This window comes from Apodemus sylvaticus, chromosome 2 (assembly GCF_947179515.1).
Source record: "Apodemus sylvaticus chromosome 2, mApoSyl1.1, whole genome shotgun sequence".
In the NCBI taxonomy this organism is placed as follows: domain Eukaryota; kingdom Metazoa; phylum Chordata; class Mammalia; order Rodentia; family Muridae; genus Apodemus; species Apodemus sylvaticus.
In genome coordinates, this window is record NC_067473.1 from 73,238,095 (window position 1) to 73,260,368 (window position 22,274).

General features: G+C 44.1%; 4 non-coding genes across 4 annotated transcripts; all 4 read right to left on the reverse strand.

Moving 5' to 3' along the window:
- Window positions 1-857: 857 nt before the first annotated feature.
- Trnac-gca (transfer RNA cysteine (anticodon GCA)) lies at window positions 858-929 on the reverse strand. The gene has a single exon. It is a non-coding gene; the product is annotated as a tRNA-Cys (tRNA).
- A 6,460-nt stretch (window positions 930-7,389) lies between these two features.
- Window positions 7,390-7,461, reverse strand: Trnac-gca (transfer RNA cysteine (anticodon GCA)). The gene has a single exon. It is a non-coding gene; the product is annotated as a tRNA-Cys (tRNA).
- Window positions 7,462-14,264: 6,803 nt separating this feature from the next.
- Window positions 14,265-14,336, reverse strand: Trnac-gca (transfer RNA cysteine (anticodon GCA)). Its single transcript has one exon. It is a non-coding gene; the product is annotated as a tRNA-Cys (tRNA).
- An 890-nt stretch (window positions 14,337-15,226) lies between these two features.
- On the reverse strand, window positions 15,227-15,298 carry Trnac-gca (transfer RNA cysteine (anticodon GCA)). The gene has a single exon. It is a non-coding gene; the product is annotated as a tRNA-Cys (tRNA).
- Window positions 15,299-22,274: the final 6,976 nt, after the last annotated feature.

Here is a 22,274-nt window from a genome sequence, read left to right on the forward strand (position 1 = left end):
TACTTCTCATACGTGACTGATGACAGCCCTCTGGCTTGCTGGGGTAAACACCCGAGGATTCCCTTAAGCCAACCAGAGAATTGTCTTTGACAATGGCAGTTATGGAGTACTGACTTTGTGTCAGCTGCCCTGGGTTGGGAGCTTGTCACTAGGCGACAGGATCTTCCCTTGCATGGAACAGAACTTCAGAGCCCTTAGCTTGATGTTCATTTAATAAAAGACTAAGCTTCCTGATAATTTGTCAAGTACATGTGGGTGGAATTATGATCCAGCTTTTAACAAGATAAAATAAAAGTTAGCCCTGTATGGTGGTGACCACGGCACTCCAAGGCCGGAGCGGGCTTGAGGCTGAGGAGGGAAGCTCTGGTGTTTTCTTTCTTTCTTTCTTTCTTTCTTTCTTTCTTTCTTTCTTTCTTTCTTTCTTTCTTTCTTTCTTTCTTTCTTTCTTTCTTTCTTTCTTTCTTTCTTTCTTTCTTTCCTTTGTTTCTTTCTTTTTTAGTTCCTTAGGGAAAATGGTCTCATTTTCACTCAGAAGTTCTCACACAGGTGTACTCAGATATAGAGTCATCACATCCTGATTTTAGTCAACAAAGAACTGGAGCTGTCAGCATATGCATCAGAGATCATGTGCACATTCATAGGATGGAATACGATACACCCATAAAAAAATAAAATGATCCCAGGGTACTATCCAGGAAAGATGCCTCAGTGAGACCAATCCGCAAGAAAAGAACAGCTGCTCTGTGTTATGTGAGCTCATTTTGGTTTGTTCTTTGTCTTTTTTTTTTTTTTAAAACTTGGTTTATTTTGGACTTTTGACGCAGGATCTCAGAAACATTGTGTTCAATGAGTAAAAAAGGGGGCACCCGGATTTGAACCGGGGACCTCTTGATCTGCAGTCAAATGCTCTACCCCTGAGCTATGCCCCCATCTGCTTATGTATGTATAATACATAATATATAATACATCTAAACCGGCATGGCCACACCCTGACTTACCATCTTGCCAGTGCTCTGACATCATCTGCTTCCTCCTCTGAGGCCCTAAGCAGCCTCTGCACATCTGTCTGTCACATCCTCATGAACAGCATCCTCCTGCCCTAGTTCCCAGTTGAGGCAGGCCCATTAAATTGACTCAGAGGTTAAGAGCATTTATTGTTACTGCAGAGGATTCAGGCTCAAGTCTCAACTCGCAGCAGCACATAACCATCTGTAACTCCAGTCCAAGGGGACCTGACTCCCTTTTCTGTCCTTGGCAGACATTAGGGACAGACATGGTACAGACGTTTATTCACATAAAATGCCCTCACGTGTAACATAATAAAAATTATATCATAGAATTCTACAGCTGAATACTCTTTAGATTCACATACCAGAGCACAGCCCAGAAAGCTAGCTATAAATAGGTCCCCTCGAGATAAGGGGCATGGCAGGTATGGGCAAAAGCAAAAGCTTTACTGAGAAATAATGTAGAAAATTTAGAAACAATAATGTAGAAAAATCTGAAAAAGAATGTAGAATCTTAGGGAAAGGGAGCTAGGGATGATGTGTGTTGATATCAAGCTTAATGAAAATTCACACACACAGATTGAAGATGCTGATTTAATCTGTGACTTTCCAGATTGTAGAAATGAAAAAAAAATCAGTCTTTTTTCCATTTTTTTAAATTTTCTATATTCTTTGTTTACATTCCAAATGATTTCCCCTTTCCTGGTTCCCCCCTCCCCATAAGTCCCATAAGCACTCTTCCTTCTGCCCGTTCAACCCCCTCCCACTTCCCTGTCCTGGCAATCCCCTATAGTGCTGCATCAAGCCTTTCCAGGACCAGGACCCTCTCCTTCCTTCTTCTTGGGAATGATTTGATATGTTAATTGTGCCTTGGGTATTCAGAGGTTCTGGAATAATATCCACTTATCAGAGACTGCATTCCATGCATGTTCTTCTGTGAATGGGTTACCTCACTTAGGATGATATTTTCCAGTTCCAACCATTTGCCTAAGAATTTCATGAATTCATTTTTTTTTAATTGCTGAGTAGTATTCCATTGTGTAAATTTACCACATTTTCTGTATCCATTCCTCCATTGAGGGACATCTGGGTTCTTTCCAGCTTCTGGCTATTATAAATAAGGCTGCTATGAACATAGTAGAGCATGTGTCCTTATTGCATGCTGGGGAATCCTCTGGGTATATGCCCAGGAGTAGTATAACAGGGTCCTCCGGAAGTGTCATGCCCAGTTTTCTGAGGAACCGCCAGACTGATTTCTAGAGTGATTGTACCAACTTGCATTCCCACCAGCAGTGGAGGAGAGTTCCTCTTTCTCCACATCCTCACCAATACCTGCTGTCTCCTGAGTTTTTAATCTTAGCCATTCTGACTGGTGTAAGGTGAAATCTCAGGGTTGTTTTGATTTGCATTTCCCTAATGACTAATGATGTTGAACATTTCTTAAGGTGTCTCTCAGCCTTTTCAACAAATGGTGCTGGTTCAATTGGAGGTCAGCATGCAGAAGAATGCGAATTGATCCATTCTCATCTCCTTGTACTAAGCTCAACTCCAAGTGGATCAAGGACCTCCACATAAAACCTGACACACTGAAACTAATAGAAAAGAAACTGGGGGAGACCCTTGAGGACATGGGCACAGGGGAAAAGTTCCTGAAGAGAACCCCAATAGCTTATGCTCTAAGATCAAGAATTGACAAATGGCACCTCATAAAATTACAAAGTTACTGTAAGGCAAAGGACACTGTCAAAAGGACAAAACAGCAACCAACAAATTGGGAAAAGATCTTCACCAACCCTACATCTGACAGAGGGCTAATATCCAATATATACAAAGAAGTCAAGAAGTTATACTCCAGAGAGCCAAATAACCCGATTAAAAAAATGGGGTACAGAGCTAAATCACTGTCTTTAAATTCACTTCCAAATATAACACACCTGATTAGTGACCGCGTCATAACCACAGTTCACATCTGCACGTAAGTGGCCTCTTTGCGCAGTGCCCTGGGCAGTAGGTGAACATGCTTTGTCTCTGTTCATCCTCCTTATTCTCCATTTGCAGACAGAAGTTACCTGAGGAGAGGATCCAGTCCACAGAGGGGCTGTTGGCTCTGCATCTTGATGGTGATGGTGTTGCCAGGATGTCCCCACACCTGGAAGGGCCCCCAGATAGCTGTCTCAAAGCAGAAGCAGCCTCATGTACAGATGAAGGCTTTCTCCCTGGTCTGTGCTGGCTTTCCCAGTGACTCCTGTGTCACCCATGTTGGTTCATCCAACAGCCCACTATGGAGTGTGACTTTCCAAGTCTTGTGCACTCGTGGGCATGGCTGGCCGTATCCACACAGGCTTCCACCTGCCCTTCCTCACAGACCTATCCCTAAACGGACAGAAACCTGTCCTGCCCAGAGTCCATTGGCCTCCTCCTCAGGTCCCATAGGGACCTTAGTCTGGAGAAATGAGCCCACTCTCCCCTCCCCTCTAATATCTTCTTTTACACCATACACACCATACGCTGCTCTCGCAGCCTCATTCGCACTGTTGCACATTCACATACAATTTGTTTTCTGATTTTTACTCTCTGCTTTTCTCATCTTCTGCTCCTGGATTTCAAAGGGAGAAACCTTACTGGAGAGTTTGTGACCTGTCAGTCTGGCCTTTCTGTGAGAACAGGAAGCAGCATGAAAACAGACTTTATAACATCCAGAGCCCAGGCCACAGGGCACACTGAAGTGGGGCCAGGACTCTCTTCCTTGTCGGCCCTTCTGACCCAACAGATTGCATGACTTGAAGTGAGAACTAACTTCCAAATGGGTCTTATTCATGGAGACAATTATTGTGGGAAAGAGATCAACCCAACAACGAATCATGATTTGCAAGAGACATTCAGGCAAACAGCTGTGCTTTATTCTTTGGGCAATGAGTTACTTGATTATTTCAACTATGTAGGAAATGGATCTTCAGGTATAAATAATATATGTTCTTTGAATCTCTCTAATCTGCCTCATAGGACTGAAGAATTCTAAGTGAAGCCGCTGACTTTGCATATTGATTTGCAGATGTAATGTGAGTCAGGGGATCCTGGCTGGGTAGAGGCAGGAGGTTGTTGTGTACTCTTCTGTGGGGCTGTAAGTAGTCATTTCTTCAGAGAGCCACCACTGGTGATTCTTAAAAGGTGGACAGGCTTCACAGGTTTGTAACAATATAAGAATGGAAAATCACATGAGAGATTTGTCCACCCAAGAAAAGTAAGACAGACTAAATAGGACTAAAGGTAGACTGTGGGTACATCATAAGGAGTGGAAATATGGTGAACAGGGGGTGAGACAATCTCTCTCTGCCCTTCATCCCTCCTTGCAAGAAGACCCAGCACTTAGAACCCAGGATGAAAAAGAAAACGTTCCTTATGTTCCATGGGCAAACATGTGTGTAGCTAGAGAACACAAAAATTGGAATCAGAAATTTATGATCATTAGTCCAGAACAGTGACTCCCAATAAGCAGGGCAGAGGCTAACCAGCATCTTCTCAGCATCTCCTCAGCATCATCAGGAGGAGAGGACTTCAGTTCTGAGTGTCAAAGCACAGAGCCAAGTTCTCATAGCAAGCCATCACTCCAAGAGTAATGAGCCTCTACGTAGGTCACTTTTCAGTCATGCCCACAGTCTCCAGGCCTTCTCCACAGCCAGCACTTCTGCACACCTGGTCTTTATCTCTACCTAAAGTCGAGCATCCTATGCCCTCAGGCATGGATGAAGTTACTAGCTGGGGTACCACTGATGTTCAACACAGCCACAAAATTTGCATTTGCATTGCATGTTTTTCTAGGTTCCAGTCCATGCTACCTGTTACTCAAAGTCACTGGATGTTAGGATGGATGCTAGCAGAAGATTATACTCCCTAAAGGTAAAAGAGCAATTTTTTATCAAGGTCAGAGTCCCCACTGTACTCCAACTTATCTGACAGGCCCCTCTCCAAACCACAGTGAGAATCTGAATCCCTTTAATAAACCAATTACCTCCTTGTCATAGACAAAATCTCCAGGGGCTAGATGTGACCAGGCTTTGTCATACATGATCATTTATCTGTCATTCAATATAGAAACCAAAATACTCTTGCATCCCAAATGGTTTTATAATAAGAACTCATTTGACCATAAATATGCAAACTCCTGATTTTTATACAAGTCCAATGAATCATGGAATATTTTCTAGGCACTTATTTTTATTAACAATATTTTTATTGTTAATTGGAAATTTCACATAATATACCCTGATAATATTCATTTCCCAGTTGTCCCAGTTCCTCCTCCACCCTTGGGATCTCCCCCAAAACAAAAGAAGAAGAAAATGGAAGAAAAAATATAAAGTTTGTGTTGTCCATATACTCACTGGAGCTTGGTCAAACTCCCAGTGGCCAGTTTAAAGAGTTCTCTTCAATGGCTTCCTGTCTAGACCGTTTGTGTGTGGGGGGGCACTGGGGGATGGGGAAGAGAGTGTCACAGAGGCCTTCTATGTCTCTCATTCTCAGCTGTGAGTCTGCAGTCAGCAATACCACTGCAAGAGAAGCTTCCTTGCCCTTTACAGTCAGTGGCAGCAGGACCATGGACACTGCCATGGATTCAGGTGGCAGCACAGACCAGGGACATCCCCATGGCCTTCAGTGGCATCTTACCATTGCTGTGAAGAGACACCATGACCACAGCAACTCTTATGAAGGAAAACATCTAATCAGGGATGACTTACAATTCAGAGAATTAGCCCATTATTGCCATGGCTGGAAACATGGTGGCCTGTAGTCAGACATGGTGTTTGAGAAGGAGCTGACAGTTCTACATCTTGATCTGCAGGAACACAGGAATGACTGTGACCCACTAGACCTCAAAGCCCACCTCCACAGTGGGGGCCTTCCGCAAGACCACACCTACTCCAACAAGGCCACACCTCTTAATAGTGCCCCTCCCTATGGGCCAAACATTCAAACACATGAGTCTATGGAACCCATTCCTATTCACACTACCACAGGTGGCAACACTGTTATAGGTGTCAACACGGCCCTCAGCTGCTGCATGGGCCACAAACCCCATCATAAGCCAGCAACATCAACATGGCCCCTGGCCAAAGCCAGACACAGAGACCAACATGGCCCTTGGCCGCAACCTAGTCATGGGTATCAACATGGCTTCAGGCAGCAGCAGGTACCACAGACATCTCCATGGCTTTTGGTGGTAACAAAGGCCATTGCCACTGACATGGCCTCTCGCTGCAGCAGGGTGACAGACAGCAACATGGCCTTTGGTGGCCACAGGGTCTACAGACATGGCCTCAGGTAGCAACATAGGCCATACATATTAACATGGACTCCAGTGGCAACACAGACCATGGACACTAATATGGCCTGCAGCAGCAGCTGCAGCAGCAGCAGCAGCAGCAGCAGGAACCACAGACAGCAACATGAACTCAGGTGGCAGCACAGACAGTGAGCATCCCCACAACCTTCAGTGGTAATACGGGCCATGGACATCATCTCATGTGAGGAACGGTAAAACCCAAAAGTTGACTTTCTGGACTAAATTCGCATCTCTGTATCAACAATGGATTTTGAGAGTTTCTACCAAAAAGCCATTTGTTCTTCAAAACATAAAAAGTAAGGTGGTTTCAGTTTTGAGACAGTTTGTTTTCTTACAGTTTTTTACAGTATTTTTCCAGAGTGTGACTAACACATAGCCTTACCCTTGTCTGTTGCACTAACTACACACATCATATAACATGACTTATCCTCACCGAGTTGCTAGTTCACCCTCTGCACCCCCTGCCCCCCAACATACCCTTCCCTGCCCTGGACTTACTAGAGCTATTTTACTGAGCCACTGATCTTAGTGGCCATGATCAGAAGACAAATTTCATCTCTTTCTGGGGAGAATTCTTGAACAGACAAGAGAAAAAATTAAGTAAGAAGTCCAGAAAAGGGATGGTTTGTCTTAGAAGGTGCAGTGTGGTCCAGTTTTAGGCACTTTGCACATCAGCATGCCACACACAAATGCTTGTAGATAAGAGTGAAGGCCCAGACAGACAGAACTGTATGGACAGAGCTGAACTGAAGAGGTGTCCAGGAAGCTGTGGAAGGCTGGTTCACATCTCAGCTGGTTCTAGAAGCTTTTATGAGGCCTTAGCTCCACCCAGGGTGTTCTAGTTGTTTGAGGTGAGGCCTAGGAAAGGGATCTTTTATAGAGTCTTTGATTAATCACAATTTATTTTGGGTGGCAAAACCACCATAATAAAGCCTTAATAGTTGTTGTTTCTAAAAAACATATTTTTAAACTGTTGTCTACTAAGGAACTAGAAATTAAAATTTAGATATCTATGTAGAAAAATAAAAACTAGGTATGAACAGGGGGCACCTGGATTTGAACCAGGGACCTCTTGATCTGCAGTCAAATGCTCTACCCCTGAGCTATACCCCCTGATACTAATATAAGGCTTAATTAATATCCTTCACTTCCAGAGTTCCACCCACATCACTTGTGCCCTATGCATCATCGTTTGAGAACTTACAGGCTGAGTCAGAGGAAACACATTGCTCTTCTGCATAAAAAGTCACAGGCCCCTCCTGAAATGGAAGCGTAAGGATTCTTTGGAAAGTGGTTGGATGGCGCAAGGCATCAAGATATTCTTTGGTGCTGGAACAAACACATGAAAGTGGACATAGATGTGAAAGGCTCAGGCAGACTTCCGAAGGAACATTTTGCTGAAGCAGATATAGGAGAGATGTTCTGCTAAGACAAACACGAGAAAGGACACATGATGAAGGATTCTTTGCTAACAACACACATCTATTGGTCCACCTTACATTGTGTAGTTGAGCTCCATTGTCAGGATGCCTCGCACTTGGGCTGACTAGATGCATGTGCTGCAGTGAGGCCCGTGTCAAGGCAAGGCATGTGGAGAACACGCATTTGGAGAGTATAAACAGGACTCCACGGAGTGGTGGACAGAGAGCTTGGCTGGCTGGTACAGCCAGCTGTGCCACACGCGTGCTTATGGGTCTTCACTGTTCTTCGCTTCCCAGCGAGGCACAGCTGAGAACTTCTCCTGGCGTTCCTGGTCCCTCCTGCTGACCTGAGCCAAGGCTGAGGCCTGGCTGTCTCTGCTAGGTAGCGCCAACACTGCTGATTCCTATTTGCCATCCCAGCTCTACCGAACTGAACTGCTGGTGTATCCGTGAGGTGTTTACGAATGGATCAAGCTGCCACTCCTTGCTAACCTATGAACTGAAATGCTGATTTCCAGACAACACAGATGGGAGTTGCTCCAAAGATCCTTTCTAAACAGGTCCAGTTCCCCCATATCCTTTCTTTTCCACTACCTCTGGTGGGTGGTGGGTTACAAGGAAGGTTAAAGTGCTTAAGAACTATCGTTAAAAATAGGATTTGAGGACTGACTGCTTTTCCAGAGGTCCTGAGTTCAATTCTCAGCAACCACATGGTGGCTCAAAAACATCTGTACTGGGATCTGTTGCCTTCTTCTGGTGTGTCTGAAGATAGCAACAGTGTACTCATATATAATAAATAAAACTTTTAAAATACAGGATTTGAAAAAACTAAAGCTACACCCTTCCTTAGCAGCCCCACAGCATGCTCTCCCAGCCTTCAGCCCCAGGGTCAGACAGTGCTGGAGTGGCACTGATCCTGGCTGCTAAAATGATCGTCAGAGTCAAGCTTTGAGTCTATCATGCTGGGATCTACAAACATAAATTACACACAACTGGGGTGTTTATCTTGTCAAATGTGATGACAAATTCATGCCTGACCCTCTTGGACTGATCGGTTCAGGGAAACTTGCTGCAGAACTACAGGCTAGGATGAAAGATGGCCCCTTTCAGAGCTGCAGAAGGTGAAGCCAACCTCACATTCCTCAGTGCCGTCAGGTTGGTTATTCCGTGTTACTCATTTATTTTGATAAATGCTGAATTTGACTTATTAAGACTTTTTAAATGTGTTTTTAAAAACAATCTATGTTTAATAAGTGAGATTGGCCTGTTGTTTTGTTTTCTCTTATAATCTCTGAAAATTTTCACAGCATCTTTAATTAGACTTACAAATTGAGTTAGGGTAAATACCCTCCCCCCCCTTTTAAAAATTTCCTAGAATTGTTTCTGTAAAAGTTTTTTTTCCCAAAACATTTGGTATACATAACACAATCTGTGCCTTGATGTTTTTTTAAAATGACATTAATATTTTAACAACAAATAATTTTATTATATTTTAATGTCCTCAATAATTATTCATGATTTTTATTTATTTTGATTTGAAAAATAATGCTAGTATGATATTCTTGGTTTTTTTTTTTTTGATAATTCCAAACCATTGTCTGTAATGTATCCTGAGAAATCACAGATGAATGCCCCTCCCAGTTCTCATTTGTGGCTTTTAGGATTGTCTGAGACCCACAATGAAAGTCTGAACCCTGCCCACCTCTTAGGAAGACACCTGGTCATTATCTTAGCATCCATGTCTGACCCTTAGGTGCTTTGGACTTCTTCCACTTATTCATACATGTGCATACACACACACACACACACACACACACACACAGAGAGAGAGAGATAGAGATAGAGAGAGAGAGAGAGAGAGAGGGAGGGAGAGAGGGAGAGAAAGAGAGAGAGAGACATACCTTTGAAGTCTAGGAAGCACAAAATATTTTTCCCACTGTCTGTCAGGTGGAGCCTTCTTGCATGCTGCTCACACACACATCTTAAAAACAAAAAAGAATCTCTCTTATTTATTCATACACCTAAGCAATCTGCCTTAATCAATGCACCCACCTCCCAGGAGCCCCCACCACATCCTTCTCTCCCTTCTATGTCCTCTTCTTCCTTTTGTTAATAACCTGCTGAATCCCATTAGTGCTGCTTCGGATTGATCTTGCTGACTTGATCATATGCATGTTAACCACAGCTGCAGTGAGTGAGTTCACGGTTACAGCTGCCATATATGTCCAGGGTACAGCTGCCATGTATGTCCAGGGTACGGTCGCCATGTGTGTCCAGGGTACGGTCGCCATGTGTGTCCAGGGTACAGCCGCCATGTATGTCCAGGGTACGGCCGCCATGTGTGTCCAGGGTACAGCCGCCATGTATGTCCAGGGTACGGCCGCCATGTGTGTCCAGGGTACAGCCGCCATGTGTGTCCAGGGTAAGGCTGCCATGTATGTCCAGGGTACAGCCGCCATGTATGTCCAGGGTACAGCTGCCATGTGTGTCCAGGGTACAGCCGCCATGTGTGTCCAGGGTATGGCCGCCATGTGTGTCCAGGGTACGGCCGCCATGTGTGTCCAGGGTACGGCCGCCATGTGTGTCCAGGGTACGGCTGCCATGTGTGTCCAGGGTACGGCTGCCATGTATGTCCAGAAGACAGCATCTCTCAGCACTCCTCCCCACCCGCTAGCTCTTCCATCTTTTTCTGCTCACCCTCTGAGGTGTTCCCTGAGCCTTGGAGAGGGTTGTTTTGGGGAGCCACACATACCTAAGGCTTTGTCAGAGGTCCTGATAAAAAGGCAAAGAGGATACTATTTCTGTGTCCTTGCCTGGGGCAGCCTTGGCAAGGCCTGGGCTGGGCTGGGGCCAGAGTCTTGAAGGCTTTATCTCCGGGAACCCAGAGTTCCCTTCTTGATGGCTGTGATTATCAGTCCTGACACAGCTGCGACCGACCTATCCTGGACTCCCTTTGCCGACATTGTTTGATTTAGCTTTCTGCTGACCTTAGCACAATTTCCTCCTGAAAACAGTGTATATACGATGTTGTATTTCTTAATAAACTTGCTTGGCATAAAACATAGGTTGTGCAAGACCTCCTAATCCTACCTTTTCTATCTTCTTTATCTTCTAATCTCCTCACCTTACACTTGGGAGTCCGTCACTGAAGGGTGACCTGGTGACATAGGTCAGGAGTTGATGTCCAATTTCAGTCAATAATCCCATATACTCAGCACTTTGGCCAGGTCTGAGGCTCTGCATTAACTTCTGATCTTTGTGGAGTGACGCTTCTCTGGCAAGGTTGAGGGCAGCACTAATCTAGCAATGTAAACATATTTAAAGGACAGTTTGACAACATGCTATTCAGCAATACAATGGTAGATTCCTCCCTAGAGCCCATGACCTCTGACCAGGTCCACAGCAGCATGTCTGAATTCCTTCCTGTGGAGCAGGCCTCAAATCTAATCCTAAAGCAGTCCAATACGACCATAATCCTCATTCCCAGGGCACATCTGGCCTGGCAGGTCAGTACGTTAGCGTGCTGGGTTGGTTGCAGAGATACTGTTGTCTTTTCCCTTTAGCAGTTTGAGTTGCTTTAGGACCTATAAAACTAGCCACTAGAGAGAAGTTTCCAGCTAAGTTCCAACTTGTTTCTCTATGCCATTCTACAAAAGTGTGTAGTGCCTCCAGCAATATGGTCTTCACACTGATTCAGCACACTTGCATGGTGAAGACTCTACTAACCCTCACCATCCCTGCCAGGCAGGGACACCTAATGGGCTTTTGTGATGCACATCACTCTCACAGGCCTCTAAGATGGGAGAAGGGTGAGTACCATGACCCGATTTCCTTAGTCTGTGCAGCTGCCACCTCCCTGCCTCAGACACAGGAGGTTAACTGAGCAGGCTGAGTGCAGAGTCCTTGTAGTTCCACAGCTATCTGGGTTTCATTTCCAGTTACACTGAGAGATGAGAGAGGGGTGGCAGGGCTTCAGTATCTGAAGACAGCAGGCAGGGGGGGGGGGAAGCATGTGACAGGAACAGACTGGCATCCAGTCTCCCAGGGAGGTACCACACAACGGATCAGCCCTCCTTACGTGGGAAGGTGATGTTACAGTGTGTGTGTGTGCGTGTGCGTGTGCGTGCGCGTGCGCGTGCGCGTGCGTGTGTGTGTGTGCGTGTGCGTGTGTGTGTTACATTGAAAATAAACTAACTAAAAGAAAAACCTATTTCTTTGTTGGCTGTCAGGTAGGTAAGAGCTTGGATCTTAGTGTCAGAGGCAGACTGAGAGTTCTCTGGTTCAAAACCCAGTCTAAAATTGCTTCATTAAAGTGTGGTTCAACGTCACAGTTTCTGTCCTCGGAAAAGTGGGGAAGGGGCTTGGAGATCACAAACCTTCTGGAACAAGTACAGACTCCTGCCATGGCTCTGGACTGATGTGGGAGCCCATAGTCCCAAGTTGGCTCCTGGGGTATCCTATCCCTGGTTCTGTACGTCGGCGTCAGTCAGGCCTGCCTGTCCTTACACAGGCGGTCACACTATGGATGTAGGAGCAAGCCAGTCAGAGCTCATTATTAACTTCATAGCATCAGCCTTTCCTGTCAAAGAGCTTCCCAGACAGAAACTGAGTATTCAGAATACACTGCCTCTCTTGGTGGCCAACAGAAGCAGATCAAACACGATTCCTCTGTGATCATGAACACAGGGCAGAGGTGAGGAGTGAGTGGGAAGTGCACCCAAGTGGGAAGACCCTGTTCAGTGAGCAGCTGATGTGCTAACGTGACGGGTGAGAAGGCTTGTGGTCTTTGAGAACTTAGGCGTCAGTAGTGGGTTGTGGAGCTAAGTCACTATAATGGTTTGAATATGTGTGGCCCAGGGAGTGGCACTATTAGGAGGTGTGGCCTTGTTGGAGTAGGTGTGGCCTTGTTGGAGTAGGTGTGGCCTTGTTGGAGTAGGTGTGGCCTTGTTGGAGTAGGTGTGTCACTGTGGGTATGAGCTTTAAGACCCTAGTCCTAGCTGCCTGGAAGTCAATCTTCACATAGCTGCCTTCAGAAAAAGATGTAGAACACTCAACTCCTCCAGCCCCATGTCTGTGTGGATGCTGCCATGCTCCCACATGGATGAAAATGGACTGAACTCCTGAAGCTATAAGCCAGCTCCAATCAAATATTATCCTTTATACGACTTGCCTTGGTCATGGTGTCCGGTCACAGCAGTAAAACCCTAACTAAGACAAGTACAAACACCCATAACTACGTAGCCTAGAATGGAGGATCTGAGTTTATGTGAGTAATTCCAACTAATGAGACTTCCAAGCTTCACGAGGCCCTGCCTAAGGTGAATATGGTAAGTTAACTACCAGAGTCATATTTAAGCAAGGGGGCAGCTGGATTTGAACTGGGGAATCTTGATCTGCAGTTCAATGTTCTGCCTCTGCCTGTGCCCCCACTTACAAGGTAAGCTCTGATTAGCACGCCTTCAATCTTGGAACCACACCCAAGCTTACTATATGTTCATGATCTCCACTACTGATCTTGAACCTGCCAGGATTTTTCCACTTATGTTTGCCCTCCACCCTTCTTCTCTCCAACCGTAGCTGGCCCACTGCATTGCCCTCTCTCTCAGGGGTACTAAAGATGTCAACTTTAGAAGTGGAAAAGACACCTGCCATGTGTTTTCCTCATGTTCACACTAAGTGGCCAAGATAAGAGCTGCAGGTGCTGGGTCTTCCTTAGCCAACCTGCAGCCCAGAGAGAACTTTACCCTTCTGCACATCAGGGGGTGCTCATTACTTCACTCCATCATTTATTCACTCAATAATACTTATGAAGCACATTAGCTTCTGGTCACTGATCAGTGACATTGAATACACAAAGAGAGATCAGTCATTTTTCTTTTCCCTCAGATTCTTAGTATGAATAGGAGACAAATTCATGGATCAAAGACTTTGCATAGAACTGGCAGGAGATGAAGCACAGGATAGGAGGAGCTAGGAGTGAGGAGCACCCTAGGAGTGAGGAGCACCCTAGGAGTGAGGAGCACCCTAGAAGTGAGGAGCACCCTAGGAGTGAGGAGCACCCTAGGAGTGAGGAGCACCCTAGGAGTGGGAGCACCCTAGGAGTGAGGAGCACCCTAGGAGTGAGGAGCACCCTAGGAGTGAGAAGCACCCTAGGAGCTCGGTAGAGGCTTCTTGAGAGATGAGAGACAAGGGCTTCTAAGAGATAGTTCTGTTGCAAGCCTCCTCTAAGCTTAATTTCCTAGACTGAATGACCCACAGGGTCACAGCCTTAGAGGACAATTCATATGACAGCACAAGTGACTGTGACCTAGGTGGGATTCAGAGAGCAGCAGGCAGATGGGGCCTGAGTAGAATCCAGTTCACAGGTGAACACAGGTCAGTGCATAATGGGACACCATCCACGACAAGGGACAATGAGGTGAGAGGGTTTTTATTTGGATTGTTTTTGGCTACTTACAACATTTTACTGTCTAGCATCTAAAAGAAATCCTAGGAAGGGGGCACCTGGATTTGAACCAGGGACCTCTTGATCTGCAGTCAAATGCTCTACCCCTGAGCTATACCCCCATGGGTACCAGTGTATGCAGTTAATAATCTTCATCTGAGTGGTGATATATTAGGACTGACTATAAAGCTAAATTACAGATGCTCACAGACCCACTTTCCAGAAGTTACCAGACCTGACTGGTGAGATGCCTTCCTCAGCTCTGCAGTTCTCCATGTCCATCCCTGAATAGCATCATCACCAAGAAAAGGAGAGGAGCAGCCTGCAGACCCTGAGCCCACGTCACACTGCTGTGCTGGGGTAGTTCCTGAGCTAGCCAACTGTCATCCACCTCAGTCCCCAGAAATTCCTTTCTTCCTTCTCTGGAGACAGACGGGCTATCACTCAGAGCTAGTCACAGACCCTAGTTAGCACTGTCAGCAGCAACACTGCAGGATCCCTCTCAGCCTGGGACAGCAGCTCAGCCAGTCTGTAGCCTCTGAGGGTAAAGTGAGCAGTGGGCTCTGGAAGGGGAAAACATCCACCCTACACACACAGCCCAATTCTGTGACCTGCGTCCTTAGTTCTGACTATAGATTCACCAGGGAGACACAGAGGCATATACTTTTATGGATAGCCTTTCCTTTCTGGACCTTGGATACTGCCTGTCACTATAACTGCTGTGCCAAGAAAGTCCCTAATTCTCCCTATAGTTCTTGTCTTTTATTTAATACCATTATCTACATATCTACAGGGCAACAGAACCAAAGAAGCTACATATATGCAGGAACAGGAGAGACAGACAGTAAGAATGGGAGGGACAGTCAGCATGTAGAAGGAGATATAAACAGCCATCTATCCACATGACAGGCTGGTCTGGAGCTCCCAGGTCTGCTGAGGTCTATGACTAGAGTGAATGGAAGAAACAGGACTGAGTGCATGAAGTCTCCAGGAGTAAAAACAACCTTGTGGTAGGGGGCACCTGGATTTGAACCAGGGACCTCTTGATCTGCAGTCAAATGCTCTACCCCTGAGCTATACCCCCACCTGTTCATTAATGTCTCACGGGCACTCAGGACCTGCATGGCCACTCCCAGGCTGCTAACATCTGGCATGGGCACTTACAAGTGCTCTGTCATCATCTGCTTCCTCCGGTGAGGCCCAGCCCTGAGCTGCCTCTGCACATCTCACTGTCATGTCCTCATGAATGACCAGCATTATCCTGCTGAGGTCCTATCTGAGGCAGGAGGCTTCAGCTGGTGCTGCTTCAACCTTCACCTTAACTACAACCCACATGCAACACAACGGCTTCCTAGCTGGTCTTTGGAGGTGAGGCAGGAGTAGACAGAATGGAAAGTTCTCTGTGTGCTGAAAACTCCTATGTCAGATTCTCTAATAGAGACAAAGAAAACACTCCTGCTTAATAATGAAGTTATTCAGTCATATCTCCATATCACAAGTAAATCATACCTACAGAAATGATGAAGGACATCTGGAGACCACAGTGACTGAAGAGTGATACAGTGCAGTCATTGATAACATGTGATCAGCAGGTGACAGTCTTGGAGCAAGGCTGGATTGACATCAAGTCCCTGAGTCTTGTTCTTGTACCTATGTAGACTCCCTCATTAGCACAGGTCACCTGCACTGCCTCACCCAAGGATTTAGAATACATGGTGACATCTCCAATGTGCTAGAGGACCTGACCCACCTCCTTCAGACTGGACTCTGTCAGGCTTGGATTTGCCATGTTCTTCCCCATAGTCTACCACAGGACACCCAGAATCCCTCCATATCCAGAAGACTGCAACCTTTGCTATTCAGTATAGTGAGAATTTTGTTTCTTAAAAACACAATTAGGTTAATGAATATACTTTTGTTTTAATCTCAGATGTGGGATATGGGTATGTTTCAAATTGTCAATAGTTGTTAACTATAACTGTCTTGAGCTCTAGGAGGGGCATGATTTTCATCAATTACAGATAGTCCGTGTTTGGAATTCTGGGGACTCTTGAGAGGGTATAAATATGAAAGTTCAGAGAGAGTCTTTGGCAGCTGTTGCTTCCCCTGCTGCTTCTGATTCATGCTGGTGCTTTTGCCAATGATTGCTGGATTTCTGGATTACTTAACTGCTATATTACTGGATTGTTGGTTTGCTGGTGCAGATATTCAGACACAAAGACTGGACTGGCCCCCCGAGGAACTCAACACTCCTAATCAGCAGGAAGTAGTCCAAAGAGGTCTAACCTCCTTTCCCCTCAAACTTTCTCTTCTACCTAATGTTAGGTGTAGGAAGGGATCGGTGTGGAATAATGGTTGACAGGTGGCAGATAATAGAGCACAATAAAGTAATGAAGAAAATTGTGCTTATAGCTCACCATCTGCGGGAAGTCAGCTGGAGAGTATCCATTAGAGTTTCCATTGCTATGAGGAGACACCAGGACCAAGGCAACCTCTATAAAGGACAAGATTTACTTGGGGCTGGCTCACGGTTTCCGAGGTTCAGTTTATTATCCTCATGACGACACTCATGGCAGTGAGCAGGCAGGCATGGTGCTGGGGAAGAGAGCTCTGCATCTTGATCTGACTGCAGCCAGGAGAGATGGCCTTGCAGGGAGAGGGAGGGTCTCCAAACCCACAGTGACACACTTCCTACAATAAGAGACACTGGAAGCCATCACAATGAGTCTAAAAGACCACAGAGATGTTAAAGATGGAAGAGAAGAACATAGCCAGAGGATGCAGTCTATGGAGACTGCAAAAGGGAGAAGATTCAGAAAGGCACTGGCACAACTTTTGTGATCTGCATAAGATGATGAGGGCAATCACAGAATGCTTCTTCCTGGGAAACTTTTCATTCACTGATTCTATCTACTGAATATACTTCTACCATATATTTTACCCATAGAACAAGACTTGTGCAAGTAGCTAAACCATTGCACACAAAAATGCTTAGGAGCGTCACTGGTGAATTCTTAAAGATGTGTGTGCAAAAACAGGAGGTTCTCACAAGGATTGCAGACAGAGCATAAAGTTACCATTGCTTAATTCACCACTGAGGCAGCACAGGCTTAACATCACGTTTTGAGAGAAATCTTGTGTGTGTGTGTGTGTGTGTGTGTATGTATGTGTGTGTGTGTGTGTGTGTGTGTGTGTGTGTATTTTCACATGAACTATTTTTAGGGAAACACTGTCATGTTATTAGAAATATAAAGCATACAGTTGGTATTTGGTGACTACTAACTATAAGCCAATCACAGGTTTTCAGATGAATATTTGAGAAGATCTCTTGATTCAACATAGAATCTTCTGCCTTGACACAGGATCAGAGTTCTCAACTGGAAGCAGGGATATCTAGAAGGCACATAATAAATATACAGAGACTACTTTTGTGTACAAGCTGACAATTTATTTTTTAGGTTTTTTTTTAGTTTTTTTCATATTTTTTATTTGATATATTCTTTTTTAAAATATTTTTATTTTCCATATTCTTTTCAAATGATTTCTCCTTTCCCAGATCCTCCCCTCCCCATATGTCCCATAATCTTCTTCTCTCCACCCATTCTCCAATCACCTCCCTCCTTTTTCTCTGTCCTTATATTCCCTTCCAACCCTAGATCAATCCTTTCCAGGATTAGGACCCTCTCCATACTTCTTCATGGGAGTCATTTGTTATGTGATTTGTGCCTTGGGTATTCAAAGCTTCTGGGCTAATTAATATCCACTTGTCAGAGATTGCATTCCATGTGTATTCTTTTGTGATTGGGTTACCTCACTTAGGATGATATTTTCCAGATCAAACCATTTGCCTAAAAATTTTGTGAATTCATTGTTTCTAATTGCTGAGTAGTATTCCATTGTGTAAATATACCACATTTTCTGTATCCATTCCTCCTTTTTTCAAGGCTTAAAGTTTCTCTCTTCTCTCTCACTCTCTGCTCTCTGCTCTGTCTCTCTCTCTCTCTCTCTCTCTCTCTCTCTCTCTCTCTCTCTCTCTCTCTCTCTCTCTCTCATTTGTTCACAGCTTGGGGCTGCACACACTCTGCATTCTCTTTCACACTCTGCTTTTCTCCTGTGTGTTTTCTCTTGTATTCTCACACACACCTCTGTATGTTCCCCTTTCACTCACACACACACTCTTCACACACATCTCACACACACACACTCCTCACACACACCTCACATTCTCTCTTCACTCTTCACAAGCTCTCCTCATGCTCTCCGCATTCGCTCTCACTTGCTCTTCACATGCTCTCTACATGCTGTCTACATGCTGTCTACATGCTGTCTACATGCTCTCTACATTCTCTCTACATGCTCTCTAAATTCTCTCTTACCTTCTTTTTGCCCCAGTATTTTATTGATACTCCAAAAGCAGATAAAAAATATTGTGTAATTGTTGCCAAGTCAAATTCAAAAGAATAACCATGCCCCACAAAGAATCGAGAATTACAATTGTTCCCCAAAGCTTCAAGGTTCCCTATTCCCAGGTCTATAGCCAAAATTAATAATAATTGCAAACGTATCATTATTTAAACTTTAAATTATTATACTTCAGAGCTCAGAGGTCCGAGGCCAGCTACTTGCATTTTCTTTTTTTTATTTATTATTGATAAATTTTTATATATATTTCAAATGATTTACCCTTTTCTGGGTCCCCACTCCCCGCAAGTCCCATAAGCCCTCTTCCGTCCCCCTGTTCTTCCATCCACCCCTTCCCATTTCCCTGTTCTGGAATTCCCCTATACTCTTGCACTGAGTCTTTCCAGAACCAGGGCCCACTCCTCCATTCTTTTTGGACATCATTTAATTTGTGGATTATGTCCTGGGTATTCAAGTTTCTAGGCTAATATCCACTTATCAGTGAGTGCATACCATGATTGATCTTTTGAGACTGGGTTACCTCACTTAGTATGATGTTATCCAGCTCCATCCATTTGTCTAAGAATTTCGTGAATTCATTGTTTCTAATGGCTGAATAGTACTCCATTGTGTAAATATACCACATTTTTTGTATCCATTCCTCCGTTGAAGGACACCTAGGTTCTTTCCAACTTCTGGCTACTACAAATAGGGCTGCTATGAACATAGTGGAGCATGTGTTCTTATTGCATGCTAAAGAATCCTCTGGATATATGCCCAGGAGTGGTATAACAGGGTCCTCAGGGAGTGTCATGCCCAGTTTTCTGAGGAACCGCCAGACTGATTTCCAAAGTGGTTGCAACATCTTGCAATCCCACCAGACGTGGAGGAGTGTTTCTCCACATCCTCGCCAACACCTGATGTCTCCTGAGTTTTTGACCTTAGCCATTCTTACTGGTGTGAGGTGAAATCTCAGGGTTGTTTTGATTTGCATTTCCCTAATGATTAATGATGTTGAACAATTCTTAAGGTGTTTCTCAGCTCTCCGAAGTTCTTCATATGAAAATTCTTTGTTTAGCTCCGTACCCCACTTTTTAATAGGGTTATTTGTTTCTCTGGGTTCTTTGTATATATTAGAGTTCTTTCTTGAGTTCTTTGTATATATTAGATATTAGCCCTCTGTCGGATTTAGGGTTGGTGAAGATCCTTTCCCAGTCTGTTGGTTGATGTTTTGTCCTTTTGACGGTGTCCTTTGCCTTACAGAAACTTCGTAGTTTTATGAGGTCCCATTTGTCAATTCTTGATCTTAGAGCATAAGCTATTGGTGTTCTATTCAGGAACTTTTCCCCTGTGCCCATGTCTTCCAGGGTCTTCCCCAGTTTCTTTTCGATTAGTTTCAGTGTGTCAGGTTTTATGTGGAGGTCCTTGATCCATTTGGAGTTGAGCTTGGTACAAGGAGATAAGAATGGATCAATGTGCATTCTTCTACATGCTGACCTCCAATTGAACCAGCACCATTTGTTGAAAAGACTATCTTTTTTCCACTGGATGCTTTCAGCTCCTTTGTCGAAGACCAAGTGACCATAGGTGTGTTAGTTCATTTCTGGGTCTTCAATCCTATTCCATTGATCCGCTTGCCTGATATTGTACCAATACCATGCAGTTTTTAATCACTATTGCTCTGTAATAGAGTTTAAAGTCTGGGATACTGAATCACCGAGAAGTTCTTTTACTGTTGAGAATAGTTTTAGCTATCCTGGGTTTTTTGTTATTCCAGATGAATTTGAGTATTTCTCTTTCTAGCTTTATGAAGAACTGGGTCGGGATTTTTATGGGGATAGCATTGAATCTGTAGATTGCCTTTGGCAAGATGGCCATTTTAACTATATTAATCCTGCCAATCCACGAGCATGGAAGGATTTTCCATTTTCTGAGATCTTCTTCGATTTCCTTCTTCAGAGATCTGAAGTTCTTGTCATATAGGTCTTTCACTTGTTTGGTTAGAGTCACCCCAAGATACTTCATGCTGTTTGTAGCTATTGTGAAGGGGGTCATTTCCCTAATTTCTTTCTCAGTCTGCTTATCCTTTGAATATATAAAGGCTACTGATTTGCTTGCATTGATTTTGTAGCCAGCCACTTTGCTGAAGTTGTTTATCAGCTGTAGGAGTTCTCTAGTAGTTTTTGGGGTCGCTTAAGTATATGATCATATCATCTGCAAATAGTGATAGTTTGACTTCTTCCTTTCCAATTTGTATCCCTTTGACTTCCTTATGTTGTCTAATTGCTCTAGCTAGGACTTCTTTTCACTATATTGAAAAGATATGGAGAGAGGGGGCAGCCTTGTCTAGTCCCTGATTTTAGTGGGATTGCTTCAAGTTTCTCTCCATTTAGTTTGATGTTGGCTACTGGTTTGCTGTATATTGCTTTTACTATGTTTAGATATGGACTTTGGATTCCTGTCCTTTCCAAGACTTTTATCATGAAAGGATGCTGAATTTTGTCAAATGCTTTTTCAGCATCTAATGAAATGATCATGTGGTTTTTATTCTTTGAGTTTGCTTATGTAGTGGATAGCATTTATGGATTTCCTTATATTGAACCATCCCTGCATCCCTGGGATGAAGCCTGCTTGATCATGGTGGATGATCATTTTGATGTGTTCTTGGATTGGGGGGGGGCAGAATTTTATTTAGTATTTTTGCATCGATATTCATAAGGGAAATTAGCCTGAAATTCTCTTTCTTAGTTGGATCTTTGTGTGGTTTTGGTATCAGCGTAATAGTGGCTTCGAAGAAGGAGTTGGGTAGTGTTCCTTCTGTTTCTATTTGGTGGAAAAGTTTGAAGAGTATTGGTGTTAAGTCTTCTTTGATGGTCTGATAGAATTCTGCACTGAAGTCATCTGGTCCTGTGCTTTTTTTGGTCGGAAGGCTATCTATGACCCCTTCTATTTCTTTAGGGGTTATGGGTCTGTTTAGATGATCTATTTGATCCTGGTTTAATTTTGGCAATTGGTATCTGTCTAAGAAAATGTCCATTTCCTCCAGATTCTCCAGTTGTATTGAGTACAGGTTTTTGTAGTAGGATCTGATGATTTTTGAATTTCCTCAGTTTCTGTTGTAATATCTCCGTTTTCATTTCTAATTTTGTTAATTTGGATACTTTCTCTGTGCCCTTTGGTTAGTCTGGCTAAGGGTTTATCTATCTTGTTGATTTTTTTCAAAGAACCAGCTTTTGGTCTTGTTGATTCTTTGTATGGTTCTCTTGGTTTCTACTTGATTGATTTCAGCCCTGAGTTTGACTATTTCCTGTCTTCTCCTCCTCCTGGGTGAATTAGCTTCTTCTTGTTCCAGGGCTTTCAGTTGTTCCATTAATCTTCTAGTGTATGCTCTCTCGAATTTCTTTTTGGAGGCACTCAAAGCTATGAGTTTTCCTCTTAGCACTGCTTTCATTGTGTCCCAAAGATTTGTGTATGTTGTGCCTTCATTTTCATTAAATTTTAAGAAATCTTTGATTTCTTTCTTTATTTCTTCCTTGACCAAGGTATCATTGAGTAGAGTATTGTTCAGTTTCCATGTGTATGTGGGCTTTCTGTTGTTTTTACTGTTACTAAAGACCACTTTTACTCCATAGTGATCTGACAGGAGGCATGGGATTATT